Here is an 18,648-nt window from a genome sequence, read left to right as displayed (position 1 = left end):
ATATATATATATATTAGAACTGACAGACCTTGATTATGTGTTCCTGGGCAGATGGGTTGGGGGAAAGAGATAAATCAAGGATAACCCCCAGGATTTTAGTCTGAGCAACTGAATGAAGGGAGTTATCATTTGCTGAGATGGAAAGGATAATGGAGAATCAGGCTTAGCATCTGGAGGAGATAAAGAGCTCTGCTGTGGGCATAGCAAACTCTGTTTTGTGCTTATTAAGTATGCAAGTAGATTAACTTAAATCTGACTTCTCCTAGGAATCTAAAGTTCCTCTTTTCTGAGGAGGAGAGAAGGAGCCATTGGATCTGACAGCAGAGTTCTTTGATGAATTTAACAAGAGAAGCAGCATCCATATTGAAATGGATTGATAGGAGGTTAGGTTGGTTAGGTAAAGAGGTAGAAACAAATATTGATAACTCATTCCAAACATTCTGCTTTAAGTGGAGATGTAGCTATAGGGGGAGATAGATACCAAACTTATTAGAGAGAGAAAAAAAAAGGATAGTTTATAGGACTTAATGTTCATCAGAGATTTGTGATCATAATTTTATTTTATTTTTATTTATTTTTTTCCTAGAGAGGGAGTTAGGGGACAGAGTGAAAGAAAGAGAGAGAATCCCAAGTAGGCTCCAGGCCCAGCACAGAGTCTGACATGGGGCTCAATCTCAAAACCCTGAGATCATGACTTGAGCCAAAACCAAGAGTCAAACACTCAACCGACCGAGCTCCCCAGGCACCACTGTGATCATAATTTTAAATTCAAAGGGATAACTGTGATGAGATTTTCTCCCATAACCTTTAGCTGGAAGGATAGGAGAGCAGAAAGTTGAACTCCTCTGGGTTGAGATTTTACCAGGAAAATGTTACAGAGGGAGAGAGATGACCATGAAACATAAACTTGATAAAGAGGAAGTCACTACAAGAGGTGTGTGATGGACAGTGAAGAAGTGGTAAGGTCAGTACTTTGGAAATCTCAGTGAGGTCAAGAAGGGGCATGATGCAAGTGAGCTGGAGGAGAGGAAATTCAGAGTTCAGAAACTAGGAGTCTTAAAATCACAATTTCCAATGTACAGTTACTGGTAATAAGAACTAGACTGTGATGGGAGTGGGTTACTAAAGAGAAAAGGAGAGAAAATCAGTGGCCATGTGAGGGCAGAGTAGCTAAGGGGCTAGTGTGTTGAGTGAGTTCTCCTTGTCTTTGATGTTGGTGGAATCAGTGACAATCATGCAGGAGAGGAGATGAAGAATAGAGAAGGCAGTTAACTAGAGTCTTTACAGATCTAGGAGGTTGACAAAGTATATCAACAAGCACTAGAGTTGGGGGATAGAGCTAAATGTCATGGATTTCAGGACAGCTTGGGATTATGAAAGATGAAGAAAAAGTAGTTTGGAAGTGACAAATGGGAGTGAGGAGAATACTTACCTAACTTTATAATTCTGAAGTACTAGGAGTACAAGAGATAAGACAGTTTCCCAGGAAAGAGTCTACAGATGGATTAATGGCCTCAGAATCACTGAGAAGGACTTCGATGGAATGGCTTATTTCAGACTGAGCCTTCCACAGAAGACTAGAAAAGCTAGATAAAATACAGTCAAACAAAAGAAAACTATTTAAATCTATCAGAGAGCAATTAAAGCCTCATCTCCTTGCGGGGCCTAGATCTGACACATGGAGAACTTGTTAGGATGAGCCTGGTATTCACTGCCAATTTTTCTTTGGAGACATTTGTCACTTATATCTCAGGGATATAAGTGCTCAGGTCAGGCAGAAAGCAGAGGCCTTAACTTTGCTAGTGAATCCCTGGACTGGGGAGACAAAAACTGGAATTTATCTGCACAAAGCCCATTATGCAGTCAGAAATTACCAGGCATGCCAAGGCACAGGAACAAATTCTGAGAGCCAAGAGAAGTAAGTTATTAGAAACAAGTCTGCAGAGATCCAGATACTGGATAGGGACTTTGACATCACTCTAATTAGTGTGTTTAAGGAAATAGATAACATGGTGGAGATTTTCACCAAGGAACTAGAATCTATGTAAAAAAAAATCAACTGGGAATTCTGGAACTGAGAAATAGGGAAGCTATAAAGTAGAATTCAATAGAAAGGTTTAAATGCAGATTAGATACACAGAAGGGGAGGTCAATGGATTGATAGTAGAATGTATCTGTAGAGGTAAATCACAGAGAAGAAAAGGATGGAGAACACAGGAAAGAGCTTAAGAAGCATAGGAAACATGGTTAAGAAATCTAACAGTGTGGCTGGCTTTGAAGAACTATGAAGAAGAGGAAACGATAGGAAGCAATATGTTTATAACCTTTCCAAAATAAACAAAAAGCACCAAGGTAATGTACAAAACCAAGAAGGAGAAATACAAAGAGAAGCATACATAACCATAGCATAGAAAAACCGATGGAAACCAAAGATAAAGAGGAAAAGCTTTTTAAAACACCAGGAGCAAAAGATGTATTATATCCAAAGGAACAGCAGTGAAACAGATAATTGACTTTTCAGCAGAATTTACCAAACCCAGAAGACAATGACATGGCATCTGGAAAGATCTGGAAGAAAATATTTGCTGACTTGATATTCTGTGCCCTGTAACTATGACCTTCAAAACTGAAGACAAAATTAAGATATTTTCATACAGTCCCAAACTGAGAGAATTTATTGGCAGAGGTTCATTTTCATTTTTTAAAAGCCACTAATAAGTGAATTTTTTAGTTGGAAGGAAACTGATTTTAGATGTATGCAAAGTTAGGAAGGGAGGAATGAAAAGTTTGGGAAAAAGTAAATAAGTGGGCAAGTATAAATGAATATTGACCACACAGAACAATAGTAGTAATGTCTTCTGGGATTGAAAATGCATACAGAATTAAAACAGCACAAAAAGCAAGAAGGAGTAAATGTAGTTAAAACATGTAAGGTCTTTACATCATCCAGGATATTGCAAAAATACCAATTTTAGGTGATCTATAGTAATTCAGGAATACAGTTTACTGTATTACTAAATGAACTGGTTGGATAAATTGAAAACTAAGTGCAAGATAATATTTTAAATCCAAGTATATTAGTAATTATATTAAATATAAAATACTATAAGTATATTAGTAATTATATTAAATATATTAAAATTAAATTATATTAAATATAAATATAAAATAAATTAAATATTTAATTATATTAAATATAAATTCTCTTACTAAAAGACAAAGCTAGCTTATCCAGCTGGATTAAAAAGATATATACTGCTTATAAGATTGACTTTCTATATTAGGACACAGAAAGTTTGACACAACAGTGTACTAATCTGTGTTGGTGGGAATGTGAACTGGTGCAGCCACTCTGGAAAACTGTGGAGGTTCCTCAAAGAGTTAAAAATAGACCTGCCCTACGACCCAGCAATTGCACTGCTGGGGATTTACCCCAAAGATACAGATGCAGTGAAACGCCGGGACACCTGCACCCTGATGTTTCTAGCAGCCATGTCCACAATAGCCAAACTGTGGAAGGAGCCACAATATCCTTTGATAGATGAGTGGATAAAGAAGATGTGGTCTATGTATACAATGGAATATTACTCAGCCATTAGGAACGACAAATACCCACCATTTGCTTCGACGTGGATGGAACTAGAGGGTATTATACTGAGTGAAGTAAGTCAATCAGAGAAGGACAAACATTATATGGTCTCATTCATTTGGGGAATATAAAAAATAGTGAAAGGGAATAAAGGGGAAAGGAGAAAAAATGAGTGGGAAATATCAGAAAGGGAGACAGAACATGAGAGACTCCTAACTCTGGGAAACGAACTGGGGGGGGGGGGTGTAAGGGGAGGTGGGCAGGGGGTGGGGATGACTGGGTGACGGGCACTGAGGGGGGCACTTGATGGGATGAGCACTGGGTGTTATTCTATATGTTGGCAAATTGAACACCAATAAAAAATAAATTTATAAATAAAAAAATCACAATAATAACTAAGATAAGGGAAATTTAATATAAAGAATTATTCACCTCTGATTCAGAAGTGATTCTAAGGTATAAGACAACTCAGTATGTTATCCTGGGGGTGAGGGAGAATATCTAAGGCTGGGGTTCAGATGCACTGAAGAGTATATGGATCTTCTGCAACACTGGATAGAGAAGTTCTGACTGGTTTGTCTATAGTTACTGGGCAAGTAAAAAGCAGCCCTCCAGAGTGCAGGCAGTCTGCAATTGGTGCCTAGGTGTGTTGGCCTGCAGAGGGAATGGGGGCTGATGATGACTCTCCTTTGTGGAGGGTTGCCGGGAAAAATACAAGACACCCATAGTGTACAGTATAGTGTGTATCCCAACTATTGTGTAGGATATACTTATACTAAAAAAAATTATTTGTTGTTTATTAGAAATTCAAATTTAACTGGGAGTCTTGTTTTGCTTTGCTCTTCTAAATCTTTCAGGTAGGATTGTAGGATGTAGGCAGCCGGCTATACAGGTGAACCACAGCAGATCACCAGGCACACAAGTAAGCAGAGGAACTGGGGGCTTTGAGGCAGGTGGGAACTCGGGCATTATGTTCATGTGGCTGGAAGATCACTGAGGGACCTATGTATGTATATGTTCTATGTATATGGCTGGGGCGGAACACCACCAGTGTCCTCACATCCACACCACTGTGGCACCTTGTAGCAGTTAGAAACAGCGCAAGAGCCTTTCCCTCTTGCATGGTCCCTCCAGCACCACTACTATGAAAGCTTACCCTCCTCCCCACTGTGTAGGAGAAATTCTTAAAGGAACTCCCTCCATTATCATTGAGCAGGTTTTGAAAGATGAATTTGGAGCTAAGAGCCAATAAATTGATAACCATGCATGAAACCTTATTATTTCCCCCTATCAACTGCAAAAAAAAAAAAAATGTTTTTCTTTACCCACTATATAAGGTCCCCTTCCTTTGATGTTAAATATGAATCAAGTCAGGTTAATCATGCACAATTTCCAGAGTAAATGACATGATACTAGCTTAGGTAATTTTACAGGATCGTGGAATTTGGTAGCTTATCCACTCAGCTCCCTTATTAATTTTCTTTCAGTCATTTTAAACAAACACAAAAAATTGGAGAAATAAGTTTAAGAGAATCCCACTGAGCTGCACCCTATTCCATGGTTATTGGTGGGAAAAGTCATTTACCCCTTGCTTATCTGTGTGAAAAGAGTAGTGGCATGGGACGGCTGGGTGGCTCAGTGGTTGAGCATCTGCCTTCTGCTCAGGGTGTGATCCTGGAGTCCAGGGATCAAATCCCACATTGGGCTTCCTGCATGGAGCCTGCTTCTCCCTCTGCCTGTGTCTCTGCCTCTCTCTCTCTCTCTCTCTCTCTCTCATGTATAAATAAATAAAAATCTTTAAAAAAAAAAAAAAAAAGATGACTTGGTAGCCCGGATTGAGTACCACTGCTTAAAACCACCCCAGTCTAATAAAGTGTTTGATTCTTATAGATTTCACCATAGGGCCACACTGATCCCTTCCCATCTGGTCTGTCGCCCCAATTTTACTGGTTTCAGTTTAGCCCTGTTTGTCCCAGTTATTCTCTCAAGGTTGCCTTTTCTTCATGTACTAGCACTTATCTCTTGTCCTTTGGATGATAGTCACTTTAACAGGTATGAAGTGATAGCTCATTGGGGTTTTCATTTACATCTCCTTAATGATTACTGATCTTGAACATATTTTCATGTACATGTTGGCTATTTGTATGTCTTTGGAAAAATGTCTATTCAGATCCTCTACCCATATTTTTAATTGGATTGTTTAGTTTTTATTTCATCTGAGTACTGAAAGAACAAACTGCACAATTAGAGAGAGAAAGGTAATCATATCCTGGAAGGTAGGGTGTGTGGAGACATGATTTAGGGGAGAAAAGAACCATGAGTGGTGGAGAGGTGAGAGAGCCCTGATAAGAGAGAGAGGAGAGGGGGAGAGAGAGGAGAAAGGAGAGAGGGTGTGCAACATGCAGGGGACTGCGCAAGAAAAGCGCTTCCCCAAAACCATTGACAGGGAAGATGAGAAGGACTGGTTATCACAAATTTTGATAAACAACAGAGCTCAAAGTCTGAAGTTTTGGAATTCCACACCATCGCCAGGGTGGAGCCTGCCCATTTAGCAGTACTCTTCTGGAAAAGGAGGGCAGATGCCCAAAGTAGACAGTGTGGATCCCCTGGGTCCCAATGGGAGAAACAAGTACCCTTCTTGGGAGTGTACTTGGGAGAGATGGCACTGCCTCTCCGGGGAAAAAAAGAGCAGACAGGCACCATTGTGCTGCTCTGTTCATTAGCATAGGAGCAGAGATACCTGATGAGGGCAGCTAACCTAGATGTTGGCTTTTTGCTGCACTTTACTGTAAACTTTAAGCCCCAGCACATTCATATGACTGCCCTCCTGAGACAAACGAGCACCAGCCATAGGGTGGCAAGACCATCCTCCAGAAGATCAGCAAAGTCCAGGCTACACTGAATCCCTAAAATTTGGAGTTTTGAAAACCAGTTCATGGGCTTGAAATAAAAGAGGAGCACTTCACCACCAGCTTGGCAAACATCTTGGACACAGGATGAAGGCAGGGATCTGAGAGATGCCTGGGACACACAAGGGGAGATTGTTTGCTCCTTTGTGACGGCTTCCTGGACAGTGGCAGGCATGAACTCCCCTCTCTGGGGACGAGAGAGCCGGCTGACATAACTTTTACCCCTGTGCATCAGCACAGATGGACTTCAGTGAGCAGCACAGTTCCCACAATGGAAACTTGAGCCACTTACAACAAGGCCAGCTCCCCTGTGCTCTGCAGATGCTTTTATGGCTAGGGCAAGTGTGTCTGAGATCCAGAGCAGCACAGCAGCCTCCAGCCCCCAACCCCACAGAAGACCAGCACAAACTGAGCACACACACCAAGTCTACCGGCCATAGAGTGCCGCAAAGCTTCAACTCTAATAAAAACAAGATCTAGCCTCTTTTCACAAGCACATCAAAACACACCTAGTTAAAACTTGCCATATGGTGGACAAAGTCCAAACACTCCCCACTGCAAGCAAGGAGAAACTCTGCAGAGGAGTGACCTGAGGGAAAGAGCAACCAAAACACAATAGCAGAGTGTACACAGCATATGCCAGAAATGCTTCCTGAACTGCTGGGTCCTGGTTAGTATATGACCTCTTCTTAACATAGCCATTACTCTCAGGAACCAGGATTATATACAGAAGACAGAGATTTAGACAAAAATGCCAAGATGGAGGAGTTCATCCCAAAAAAAGAACAAGAAAAGGTCACAGCCAGGGATCTAATCGAAAGAGCTATAAGCAATATGCTTGAGCCAGAATTTAAAGAGACAATTACAAGGATACTTAGCTGGGCTTGAGAAAAGCATAAAAGACATCAGGGCATCTCTTCCTGCAAAGATAAAAGACCTAAAAATTAGGCCTAAATAAAAATACTATAACTGAGATGCAAAACTGATTGGATGTAATGACCACAAGGATGGAAGAAGCAAAGGAATGAATAAGTGATATAGAAAATAAAATTATGGAAAATAATAAAGCTCAAAAGAAGAGGGAAAGAAAAACATTGGATCAAGATTGTAGACTTAGGGAACTCAGCAACTATGTAAAGCATAATAACATTCAGATCATAGGAGTCTCAAAAGAAGAAAAGAAGGAGAAAGGGGACAGAAGGCTTATTTGAGAAAATTATAGCTGAAAACATCCCTAATCTGGGGAAGGAAACAGATATCCAAATCCAAGAGGCACAGATAACTCCTATCAGAATAAAAAAAAAAAAAAAAAATCCGACACCAAAACATATTGTAGTAAAATCTGGGCAGCCCCAGTGGCGCAGCGGTTTAGCGCCGCCTGCAGCCCAGGGTGTGATCCTGGAGACCCCGGGATCAAAGTCCCACATCGGGCTCCCTGCATGGAGCTTGCTTCTCCCTCTGCCTGTGTCTCTGTCTCTCTCTCTAGCTGTGTCTCTATGAATAAATAAATAAAATCTTTAAAAAAAAAAATAAAATAAAATTTGCAAAATACAGAAATAAATAAAAAATCTTGAAAGCAGCAAAGGAAAAGAAATCCCCAACCTACAAGGGAAGACAAATCAGGTTTACAGCCAATCTGTCCACAGAAACTTGGCAGGCCAGAATATTCAACGTGCTGAACGGAAAAACATATGCAGACAAGAATACTTTATCCAGCAAGGCTGTCATTCAGAATAGGAGAGATAGTTTCCCAGAAAAACAAAAACTAAAGCAGTTTGTGACCACTAAATCAGTGCTGCAAGAAATATTAAAGGAGACTCTATGAGTGGGAAAGTGAGACCAAAAGCATCAAAGAAAAGAAAGAAACCAAGAAAATTTCCAGAAACAATGACTTTACAGGTAATACAATGGCATTAAATTCATATGTATAAATAATCACTGTGAATTAACAAATTAACAAAATGCTCCAATCAAAAGACAGTATCAGGAGTGCATGGGAGACTCAGTTGGTTAAGTGTACAATTCTTGATCTCAGCTCAGGTCGTGATCTGAGAGTCATGAATTTAAGCCCCATGTTGGGCTCCATGTTGCGCATGGAGCCTACTTAAAGAAAAAGACACAGAGTAGCAGAATGGATAAATAAACAAGACCCATCTATATGCTGCCTATAAGAGACTCACTTTAGACCTAAAGACACCTACAGACTGAAAGTAAGAGGATGGAGAAACATTTATCATACTGTTAGATATCAAAAGAAAGCTGGAGTAGCCATACTTAGACAAACTAGGTTTTATACCAAAGATTGTAATAAGAGATGAAGGACATGATATCATAATTAAAAGGTCTATCATACAACAAGAAAATATCACAATTATAAATATTTATGCTCCTAACTTGGGAACAGCCAAATATATAAACCAATTAATAACAAACGTAAAGAAATTCATTGATAATAATACAATAATAGTAGGGGACTTCAACACCCCACTTACACCTATGGACAGATCATCAAAGCAGAAATCAACAAGGAAACAATGGCTTTGAGTGACACACTGGACCAGATGGACTTTACAGATATATTCAGATCATTTCATCCTAGCATCAGAGTACGCATTGTTTTAGAGTGCACATGGAACATTCTTTAGCATTTTCCATGTTAGGATGGGTCACAAATTAGACTTCACCAAATATAAAATGTTGAGATCATACTATGCATATTTTCTGACCACAACACTATGAAACTTGAAGTCAGCTACCATAAAACATTTGGGAAGACCTCAAATATGTGGAAGTTAAAGAACATCCATCCTACTAACAAAGGAGTGAGTTAACCAGGAAATTAAAGAAGTAAACGAAAGTGAAAACTTGACAGTCCAAAACCTTTGGTATTCCACAAAAGTGGTCATAAAAGGAAAGAATATAGCAATTCAGACCTACCTCAAAAAGCAAGAAAAATCTCAAAAAACGCAACATAAGCTTATAACAAAAAGAGGTAGAAAATGAGCAGTAAATAAAGCCTAAAGCCAACAGAAGGGAAATAATAAATATTAGAAATAAATGAAACAAACACACAAAAACAGTAGCACAGTTAAACTAGGAGATAGTTCTTTGAAAGATTTAATGAAATCGATAAACTCCTAGCCAGATTTACCAAAAAGAAAAGAGAAACGTCCCAAATAAGTAAAATCATGAATAAGAGAGGAGGGAGCACAATCAACACCACAGAAATACAAACAATCATAAGAGAATATTATGAAAAATTAAAGGCCAACAAATTGGGCAATCTGATAGAAATGGATAAATTCCTAGAAAAATATAAACTACCAAAACTAAAACAGGAATAAATACAAATTTTGAATAGACCAATAACCTGCAAAGAAAGTGAACCATTGGGACACCTGAGTGGCACAGTGGTTAAGCGTCTGCCTTCAGCCCAAGGCGTGATCCTGGAGTCCCGGGATTGAGTCCCACATCAGGCTCTCCGCGGGGAGCCTGCTTCTCCCTCTGCCTGTGTCTCTGCCTCTCTCTCAGGGTCTCTCACAAATAAATAAATAAAATCCTAAAAAAAAAAAGAAATTGAACCCTTAATCAAGTATCTCCCAACAAACAAAAGTCCAGAACCAGATGGTTTCCCAAGGGAATTCTACCAAGCATTTAAAGAATAATTAATACCTATTCTTCTCAAACTGTTCCCAAAAATATAGAAATGGAAGGAAAACTTCGAAATCCATTCTATGAGGCCAGCATTACCTTGATTCCAAGACCAGGTAAAGACTCCAATAAAAAAGAGTATTACAGGCCAATATTCCTGATGAACATGGATGCAAAAATTTTCAACAAGGTGCTAGCAAATCAAATCCAAAAGTACACTAAAAGAATTATTCATCATGATTAAGTGGGATTTATTCCTGAGCTACAAGGATGGTTCAATATTTGCAAATCAATGTGAAATGCCCCATTAATAAAAGAAAGGATAACCACCATATGATCCTCTCAGTAGATGCAGAAACAGCATTTGACAAAGTACAGCATCTGCTCTTGATAAAACCCTCAACAAAGTAGGGATAGAGGGAACATACCACAAGATCATAACGACCATATATGAAAGCCCCACAGCTAATGGTATCCTCAATAGGGAAAAACTGAGAACTTTTCCTCTATAGTCAGAAACAAGACAAGGATGTCAACTCTCACCACTGTTACTTAACATAGTACTGGAAGTCCTAGCCTCAGCAATATGGCAACAAAAAGAAATAAAAGACATCCAAATTAGCAAGGAGGAAATAAAACTTTCACTATTTGTGGATGATACAATACTCTATGTAGAAAACCTGAAAGCTAAAAAATTGCTAGACGTGATACACAAATTCAACAAAGTTGCAGTATACAAAATCAGCATAAAGAAATCTGTTGCATTTCTGTCACCAGAAAGGAAGCAGCAGAAAGAGAAATCAAGGAATTGATCCCATTTACAATTGCACCAAAAACCATAAGGTACCTAGGAATAAACTTAGCCAAAGCGCTAAAGGTCTGTACTCTGAAAACTATGGAACACTGATGAAAGAAGTTGAAGATGACATAAAGAATTTGAAAAACATTCCATGTTTATGGATTAAGAGAACAAACATTGTTAAAACGTCTATACTACCCAAAGCAGTTTACACATCTAATGTCATTCCTATCAAAATACCACCAGCAGTTTTTACAGAGCTAGAACAAACAATCTCAAAATTTGTATGGAACCAATAAAGACACCCAATAGCCACAGAAATGTTGAAAAAGGAAAGCAAAGCTGGAGACATCACAATTCTGGACTTCAAGCTATATTACAAAGCTGTTATATCAAGATAATATGGTACTAACACAAAATCAGATACATAGATCAATGGAATAGAACAGAAAACTGAGAAATGGGCCCACAACTAATCCTCAACAATGCAGGAAAGAATATCAGGAAAGAAAAGAGATGGTCTCTTCAACTAATGGTTTTGGGAAAACTTGACAGCAACATACAGAAGAATGAAACTGTATAACTTTCTTACAGCACACACAAAAATAAATTCAAAATGAATGATAGGTCTAAATGTGAGATAGGAAGCCATCAAAATCCTAAAGAAGAACACAGACAGCAACCTCTGTGACCTCGGCTACAGTAACTTGTTGCTAGACATCTGTAAAGGCAAGGGAAACAAAGGCAAAACTTAGCTATTAGGACTTTTATCAAGATAAAAAGCCTATGCACAGCAAAGGAAACAGTTGACAAAACCAAAGGACAACCACCAGAATGGGAGAAGGTATTGCAAATGACATAATATAATAAAAAGGTAGTATCTGATAAAGAGTTAGTATCCAAAATCTATAAAGAATTTTTTGAACTCAGTGCACCAAAAAACAAATAATCCAGTTAAGGAATGGGCAGAAGACATGAGTAGACATTTTTCCAAAGAAGACTTCTAGATGCCTAACAGAAACATGAAAAAAATGCTCAATATCACTCATCATCAGGGAAATACAAATCAAAACCATGATGAGATAACACTACACACCAGTCAGAGTGGCTAAAATTAACAACACAGGAAACAACAAATGTTAGCAAAGATGCAAGAAAAGGGAACCCTTTTACACTGTTGGTAGGAATTCAAACTGGTACAGCCACTCTGGAAAATAATAGTAGCTTCCACAAAAGTTAAAAATAGAACTACCCTGTGACGCAGCAATTGCACTACTGGGTATTTACCCAAAAGATATGAAAATACAGATTCAAAGGGGCACACAGACCCTAATATTTATACCAGCAGCATCAAACAATAGCCAAATTATAGAAAGAGCCCAAATATCTATCAACTGGTGAATAAAGAAGAGGTGGTATATATATATCCAATGGAATATTACTCAGCCATCAAGAAGGAGGAAATCTTGCCATTTGCAGTGACATGGATGGAGCTAAGCAAAATAAATCAATCAAAGAAAGACAAATACCATATGATTTAAAAAAGCAGGAGACAAACCTGCTCTTATAGACTATTAATTATAGAAAACAAACGGGTTTGATGAACAGGAGGTAGGTGGGGAACAGGCTAAATGAATGATGGGTATTGAGAAGGGCACTTGTAATGAGCACTGGGTGTTTTATGTAAATGATGAACCACTGAATTCTACTCCTGAAACCAATATTACACTGTATGTTAACTACCTAGAATTTAAATAAGAACTTGATTTTTAAAAAAAGAAACTCTGCCTTCTTTCCCCCTTCTGACTTCTGTGATAAACTGAGATATGAACTACTGTGTGATAAGAGAATAGAAGACAACATTGTAATTTTTCTTTCTGTAAGAGGAAGAATAAGTGTGAAACTCTTGGTTTTCAAAGGAAGAAAATTGAGTAGGGACCTCATTAGAAGTCAGACTTCTTTCTGATAGACTCACATCAAGCATCACCATTTGCAAGAGTGATGGTGTATATACAGAGTGGCAGAATAATTCAGACTGTTGTGTAGTTCTGAGCAGGACAGGGAGAGCCCTGAATTTGAAGTAAAAACCTTGAATCTCTGCTTGCTTCCTAGCTGTGTGCATTCAGGCAAGTCATTCACTTTCCTGAGACTCGATCCCTTTTGCCTCTTTTACCTGTCTCTCAAGATCCTCACAGAATAATACCACAGAATGCCCTAGCTCTCTGTAACTCTGTCATTCTTTGTACTAATGTGTAAAGTACTATACAAACACAAGGAAGCATCGTTGTTAATCATGTTGATTAGTATTACCAATTTTTACTCCTTTAGTGACTTAGCTGAGGACTTATTTTTCTTGAGCTAGCTTGAACAAGCCCTTAAAAAATATTAAGATCTTGAGGGTTTTTTTGGCAATGTATATTTTGTGTTCTTAATTCATATTTTTCCCTTCAAGATACATACTTTCCCAAATTATGTACATATATCCCTCCAATTTATAAACAATGTTTTAAAAATTGATCATATCCTGGGGGAATTTGTACTTTGGCTGGGAAAACATGATGTTACATTGACAATAATAAGAAAATATCTATATTAACCTGAATGTTCATATTGGGGGCTTTAGAAGGGAAAGAGATCTCAATCCAGTTTCATGGGGCTGGAGCAGTCTAGGCTAGAGTGGGCAGGAGGAGGCAAGGCACTTTCCCAGAGGGAGAACATTGCAGTTAAAGCATATTCCACAACAGTATTTCATGTGGGACTATAGAGAGAATGCTATATATATTTTTAATTTAAAAAGGTGTTTATATGCTTTCTTAGTTTTGTGAATATAGAACTGGCATGTTTAATTTTTGAAAACTGGAAAATCAAAGAAGTATGTAAAAATAATACCTTCCAATTTCCACTCAAGAAATACATCCCTTTAACATTAGGGTGAAAAGTCTTCTAAATATTTTCATACACACACACACCTTGGAATATTTTTCTATTTGTGTAGATTTGTAAGTTCTTCAGTAAGATTTTATAATATTTTTACATATTTATTCTTTTTTGATAATGTAAATGTTTTTTTAAATCCAATTTCTAACATTATTGATATTGCAGAGAAAAGTTACTATTTTTATTTATCTTTTATCTAGACACCTTATCTTTTTTAAATTCAAGAAGTTTTATCCTATACTCTGTTGGGTTTTTCAGACATAGTATTCAAAATGCCAGCACAAAAAGAGAATTTTATCTCTCTTCTGTTTCATTATAATTTTTTAAATTTTTAATATATTTCGAATCATTACATAATTATGATTTCTAATTATAGTGAAAATAGCTTTATAATTTCACCAGTAAAATGGAATTTGTTTGGCATTTTGGAAAACAGTTCATATTATTTTGGGGTAGGTTTTTTTTCATCTGGATATCCTTTTCATTTATATATTGATCAAAGTAATACAGAAAAATGCAAAATGAAAAATGATCAAAATGTTTGTATTAAAGAAATGAGTTTCCTGAGATATGTAAATGTACTTCCAATTTTTACTTCCTGGAGGGAGCCGTCTTTCTTACTTTTTTATGTATCTTCTAGTATTACTTTCATTTTAAATGTAACCTATTTGTAGTGCTATTTCTTGATTCTCGAAAAATATTTATTTATTTATTTATTTATTTATTTATTTATTTATTTATTTTAGAAAAAAAGCATGAGAGCATGAGCAGGAGGGGCAGAAGGAAAGGGAGGGAGAATCTCAAGCAAACTCTATGATGCAGGGCTCAAACTCACAACCCTGAGACCACCACCTGAGCCAAAACCAAGAGTTATTTAACTGACTGCCATCCAGGTGCCCCTTGATTTTTTATTTCAAATATTACCTGCTTAATTACTGTGTGGAATATGAGTCATTACCTGTCTCCTGTCACTCCTTCTCCTCTCTGCTGTCCCCTCCCACAATAAGCATGTACTTCTTCTCTCCTGAGACTCCCAGTAGAAGTTTATCATTCTATCATCTTTTGTTGTTGCTGTTGTTGTTGTTAAGTCAGTATTTACTTTTTTCACTGAATTTTATTAACAACTGGGCTATGTACAGCAATCACATTTCCTCTTGTGCAACCTTTTTTTTTTGTTTTCATTCATAATCCTATGCAAACTTGTATTAAATCATCTCAAAACACTAACACATACCCTTACCACAATCTGACACATCAAGTATACTGTACATCCTATTTACTGTTTCCTGGAGATACTCTTTGTGGATCCCTCCCTTGAGCTCCATCCTGGGGAGTGTTCCCCAAGCACTCTGGGCCTATTACACAGGGACATGTCCTCACCATCCTGTTGGGAATTTGGTTTGCTTCTGTCTTATGCAGGATCTTCTACATTTATTTTTCTTTTTTCTTTCTTCATTATGGTGGAGGCCATTCTCCGGTCTTTGTTAGATATACAAATGTATTTACTCTGAGACTACTTCCTAGCCTTTGTCATTACTGTTAAAATATCTGGTATAAATCATAGTAATTTCTGTATATTATCATTTCTATAAGTTTGCCTTCTCTGAAAGCTTTTAGGATCTTGTGTTTTCTAGTGTTCTGAAAAGTTTTCATATTTGTTTGGGTCTTTTTTTATTTCTTGCCCAGGGACTGATAGACTTTCATCATTTAGAAATGTATACCCTTTGAAAATAAATAAAATAAAATGTATGCTCTTAGGTTCTTGGAAATTTTGCTTCATAATCTAATGTATAACTTCTTCCTGTCTGATTTTGGTTCTCTCTGGAACTCTCATAATTGGATTTTGAGTATCTTAGGAAAATCTTTTAACTTCATACTTTTTCCTGCTCACATTTATCATACTTTTTTTCTACTTTGAGACATCTTTTTTCCTCCCTTTGAGACTAAGATATTAGCTCCCACAATAGATCCTTCATGCATCAAATTTTCAATGATTGTTTCATTTATATATTGATCAAAGTAATACAGAAAAATACAAAATAAAAAATTATCAAAATGTTTGTATTATAGAAATGAGTTTCCTGAGCTATGTCAATGTACTTCCAATTTTTACTTCCATTTCTTTAGGTTCATTTTATGTTGTAAGCTACTGCATTTGAACTTGTAGATCACTGTTTCAGTTTTCAGCTTTGCCAGTCCCTTAGTACATTGCCTTCATGAAATTAGTATTTTGGATCTTTTTAATTTCTAAGAACATTTCTTTGTTCTTAAATTATTCTTTTGAAATCTCTCTCAAATGTCCTTAAGAATCCATTTCTTCCTTTAATCGGCCTCAACGATAGCCATATGCTTTTTATACTTGACATGCTTTCTCTTAGCTGTCAACTTGTGCTAGATGAAATGCCGTGTTCAACATAAGCAGGCCTGTCACCTCCAAAGCCTGACAGATTACGCTCTGGATCCTCTGTCACTACTAGAGCAGTAAGATAAGGTAAATAGAGTGATTCGGGCTTTGCCAAGAAAGCAAACTTCCTCCAAAGCTACCAGGTCACCATCCACTCAGAACTGTAACAACACTGGGCTCTGACGGGCCTTCAATGAGCACCCTCACCAAAACAGAAGCCTTACAAGCAGTCTTCATTCCCTGCTCTCCATGTTGTGTCCATGTAAATAGTCATTTGAACTCAGCAGAGAGGCATTAGAGAGAGGAAGCCAAAGCATTTGCTCTGGATATCAACCTCCAGAACTTACCATGTTTTAGGATAAGTGATGAGCCATTGTAGATCATGTTTTTGCTTATCTGTTTTGAGTGTGGGATTTTTCTTTATTATGGGTAATCAAGGAAGTATAACTTAAGTGAGTTTTATTTTTAAGCATAATTTTTAATTTTAAGCTTGATGGTTCCTTAAATCAGCCATTCCTATAGATAGCTTGCCTGTTAAACTATGAGGCAATAGTCAAAGCACAGAATTTCCTTAGAAGCAGAATATTCTAACCTTAGAAAAAATATAGGGAGGGAAGAGACAACACATAGGAGCTCCCCTGTTGAGTCTGAACCTGTGGACTAAAAGCAAAGTATCAAAGGCAACCTATGAAAAATTCCACAACATGGTCTTGACAATATTTGAATAGAGACGTTAAAAATAAAAATGAAACATGCCCTGAATATTCACTTTTTTTATGAGCAGAACATGTAACTGATTATCTTACAGTTTTTGTGAACATCACTCACTGAATGATCTGAAAGCAGAACATATGTCATAACAGCTGACTTTTACCCTTTGGTGTTCCCTTTAGCCTTGAAGCTCAATGGATTCCAAAATGTTACTCATTAAACTGGTAAAACTGTGCTGGCTTTATTAAAGCTCCCCAAAATGGGCTATGACCTTTTTCACTGCTCACACAAAGAAATATATTCAGAAGAAGTGCTTGATCGATAAGACAAATTTCTGCTACAAATTTTGCTTTCAGGATACATCCGAAAACCTTTCCAGAAATCTATAATTATTGATATTAATGCATTTCCTCTTGATATACACTTGGGGTTCATTAATAATCTGTTCAAAAGCTGGTGATAGACTCATTTTTATAATGCTATTAAGGATAGGTACACATATGATAAAATATTTAAGAATAAGACAGTGGTAAACACTAGTTTCAGAAGAGTTGTTGCATCAGAGGAAAGTGGCAGGGATGGGGGATCAAACATAAACACACAGATGTTAAGGCAGGATTTCTCACCCTTGCGGCTGTTGACGTTTTGGGCAGGATAGGTCTCTGTTGTGGGGGATTGTGTATTTCAGTATGTTCAGCATCCCTGAACTCTACCCACTAGATGCTAATAGCACTTGACTTGCTAATTGTGACAACCAAAAACACCTCCAGATATTGCTGCATGTTCTTGGGAGCAGGGAAAGAGAATCACCACTGATTGAGAAGTACTGCTTTAATCAGAGTGGTGATGTTCTGATTTTTAGTAATATAAGGTGGAAGGTTTACAGGTGTCCATTTGTATATGGTACTTCATTATTATAAGTTCCATATATTCTCTTGAATATTTAAATGTTATATCATAAAATGTCCTAAAGCTGAGGATAATCTTGCAGCAGGTGACTTTCTGGAAAGAAACCTGAAGATAGAGTTTCTGTTTGATCTTCATCGTGATGATTCATAAAGAATTTGGAACTTTATTTTTTACTTATAACCATGCTGTACTAGCATACTTCCTATTGTGTCATTATGATGAGTATTTGACAGGATGTTTATTTTAAATCTTCAAAATTTGAAACATTTAATCTTGCAATTTGGGCAACCGGCTCTTGCTAAAAATTACATAGCTTTTAGGCCAGAGCGGAATATTTTAGTCAAATATTAAAAATATACATATAAAGCCCACAAGACTTCCAGAGTTATGTGTGCACAAAATAAAGTACAATCTCATCTGATTAATATCATAAGAATAAGTTAATAGAAAAACAGAACCCTTCTAAAACCAGCTTAAATAAGAAGGAATTTATTCTAAGTATTGAGAGGAGCTCAGGGTAAGAAGTGATGCTTTGTTGGGGGATGGGACTACCACATACTATCCTCCCTCACTGGAGGATAACTTAATAATAAAACTTTTACTTTTTTCCTAGATTTGATTTTTAATAGGAAAAACTATTCCTTCAGCCTGAGCAGGGAATGAAGACTGCTTGTAAGGCTTCTGTTTTGGTGAGGGTGCTCATTGAAGGCCCGTCAGAGCCCAGTGTTGTTACAGTTCT

The 18,648-nt window shown here is 37.3% G+C and overlaps 1 protein-coding gene across 6 annotated transcripts in view; it reads left to right on the top strand.

The window, feature by feature from the left end:
• PLD5 (phospholipase D family member 5) overlaps nucleotides 1–18,648 on the top strand; it is a 414,584-nt gene that overhangs the window by 249,686 nt on the left and 146,250 nt on the right. The window lies entirely within an intron of this gene.

The sequence above is a fragment of the Canis lupus genome, chromosome 7 (genome assembly GCF_011100685.1).
Source record: "Canis lupus familiaris isolate Mischka breed German Shepherd chromosome 7, alternate assembly UU_Cfam_GSD_1.0, whole genome shotgun sequence".
NCBI lineage: Eukaryota > Metazoa > Chordata > Mammalia > Carnivora > Canidae > Canis > Canis lupus.
Note: the sequence above shows the minus strand (reverse complement) of the source record. Positions and strands in the feature narration are given on the sequence as shown.